Genomic DNA, 2,912 nt, shown 5'->3' with positions numbered 1-2,912 from the left:
GGGATCTCAGCGTCAATGTACAGAGACCTCCTGGGTGGGATCTCAGCGTCAATGTACAGAGACCTCCTGGGTGGGATCTCAGCGTCAATGTACAGAGACCTCCTGGGCGGGATCTCAGCGTCAATGTACAGAGACCTCCTGGGCGGGATCTCAGAGTCAATGTACAGAGACCTCCTGGGCGGGATCTCAGCGTCAATGTACAGAGACCTCCTGGGCGGGATCTCAGCGTCAATGTACAGAGACCTCCTGGGCGGGATCTCAGCGTCAATGTACAGAGACCTCCTGGGTGGGATCTCAGCGTCAATGTACAGAGACCTCCTGGGTGGGATCTCAGCGTCAATGTACAGAGACCTCCTGGGCGGGATCTCAGCGTCAATGTACAGAGACCTCCTGGGCGGGATCTCAGCGTCAATGTACAGAGACCTCCTGGGTGGGATCTCAGCGTCAATGTACAGAGACCTCCTGGGCGGGATCTCAGCGTCAATGTACAGAGACCTCCTGGGTGGGATCTCAGCGTCAATGTACAGAGACCTCCTGGGTGGGATCTCAGCATCAATGTACAGAGACCTTCTGGGTGGGATCTCAGCATCAATGTACAGAGACCTTCTGGGTGGGATCTAAGCGTCAATGTACAGAGACCTCCTGGGTGGGATCTCAGTGTCAATGTAGAGATACCCCAGTGTAGGGATCACTATGAAAGTGCAAGTCCCTCCACAGTCATTATAGTGACACTATTTGTTGAGGTCTAAATCTTTGAAGCTTCCTGGGTCCCCTCCTGTCATGGCTGTGCCAGGCAATAGAGGCTGACTGGTTGGCAGAACCCGATCTCTGCCCGCCTGGTGATGCTCCCATACATGGGGTTTTAGGTAGATAATATGAGTACAGATTTCAGGCTGATATAATAGCAGTAGAAAATTCTAGCAGTTGTGGAATGAATAATGGAGGGAGTTTTTTTCACATTCCGCTTTGTGTGCAGCTTTTGTTTTCGCACTTTGCAGCTGGAGAAGCGTCTGATCTCCGTCACCTGCCGGAAGTGGTGAGGGGAACGTATCTCATGCAGTTTTGGTTCCCCTCACAGGGAAACCAACATCAAACGCACAACATTTTCACAGTGTGGGAGTGGGGGGTGGGGGGTTTACCGGCCGCAGAGCGCGCATCTCCATTCTCTCGCATTTCTCAGCAGTGAAGCTGCAGAACGCGGTGAAAGTCGTGCGATTTCCTCTGAGGTTCATGAAGCCCAGTGAGGCTGATGTAATCATGAAATCGCAGATCACATGCGCTCCGACCCAGCAAAGCGTCTGTGTGCTCATCTCCATTTCTAACCATCGCAACAAAAACGCAAAAGAGACGCAATTCACAAACCATCACACCGAGATAAGGAGCTTTATCTTTATTAGAGTGACACTTACCTACCGTACCTACCCTACCTACCTGACCTACCGTACCTACCCTACCTACCTGACCTACCGTACCTACCCTACCTACCTGACCTACCGTACCTACCCTACCTACCTGACCTACCGTACCTACCCTACCTACCTGACCTACCGTACCTACCCTACCTACCTGACCTACCGTACATACCCTACCTACCTGACCTACCGTACCTACCCTACCTACCTGACCTACCGTACCTACCGTACGCAGAGCTCCCCTTACAGGATGTCACACTGTAGCATTGTCTACCCTGATCCCGCTCCCACCATGTCCCTCCGTGAACTTACCAAAGAGGAAGTTGTGTGTCCTGCAGACTATCTCTCCTCTCAGCTGCTTCTCCTTCTGAACAGAACATCGCTCACCCTAAATATGAACACGTGATATGGTGTAGCAGCTCATTACACCCCAGTAGGGTGGAGGGAAGAGTGATTTTTGGGGATGGGTGCTGAAAACAATCCATACGGCATAGGGTGCATCTCTGCCACCGACCAGAAAACTGCGCCACGCTTGCATCTAGTTATGTCCTTTGTGATTGGGCAATTCGAGCCACAAATAACCGCCATCAATTGTCGAACAAAGTAGCAGTAACATCCTCTATAACAATCTATATACACTGTATACCCCTCCATGACGGAGTTCAGGTGTCTTCAATGAAAGGTCCTCCTGATACTCCATCATACAAAGATATTGTAGACAACTGCGATCTTCCAGCTGGGTGGTAACAGTTTGGTGAAGATCCTTTTCTGTTCCATCATGACTGGGCCCCCCCTGTACAAAGTCAGCCCCATAAAGACATGGGTTTACCAGTTCGGACCAACTCCATAAAGACATGGGTTTACCAGTTCGGACCAACTCCATAAAGACATGGGTTGACCCGTTCGGACCAGCCCCATAAAGACATGGGTTGACCAGTATTCTGAGGAGGAACTTGAGTGTCCTGCACAGAGTCCTGACCTCATCCCTGCTGAACACCTGAGGGATAATTAGTAATGCTGACTGAGAGGCAGGTCTTCAGTCTTCCCATCAAACATCTGTACCTGACCCCACAAACGCTCTTTGGGCAAAATTTTATGAAAAGCCTTCCCAGAACAGCGGAGGCCACAAAGGAGGCCATCTCCATATTCATGCCCATGGGGGGGGGGGGGGGGGGGGGCAACTCCATACATTTAATGGCCATGCAATGATGTAGTAACTTCATATTAGTGGTTTTGGAATGGAATGTCCAATAGATTTTTATCTTATCCCCCCCCCCTTGAGATAAAGTCCTATTACAGACCCGAAACATTTCCCCGCGACAGAAGTCCGGCGCTGGATGAAGATCGGACCGGATTCTAATCCTTCTCCACTAACGGGAATACGGAGAGAAGGATTGCCGGGGGTGGCTACATTGTAATCTCCGTCCAATCTCCTCTCTTCACCGATCGCAACATCACAGCAAGTATTCCGATAAAACGACGATTGATTATTTACTACCA

This window comes from Lithobates pipiens, unplaced genomic scaffold (assembly GCF_037356315.1).
Source record: "Lithobates pipiens isolate NorthernLeopardFrog02 unplaced genomic scaffold, aLitPip1_a1.2 Scaffold_3, whole genome shotgun sequence".
NCBI lineage: Eukaryota > Metazoa > Chordata > Amphibia > Anura > Ranidae > Lithobates > Lithobates pipiens.
Note: the sequence above shows the minus strand (reverse complement) of the source record.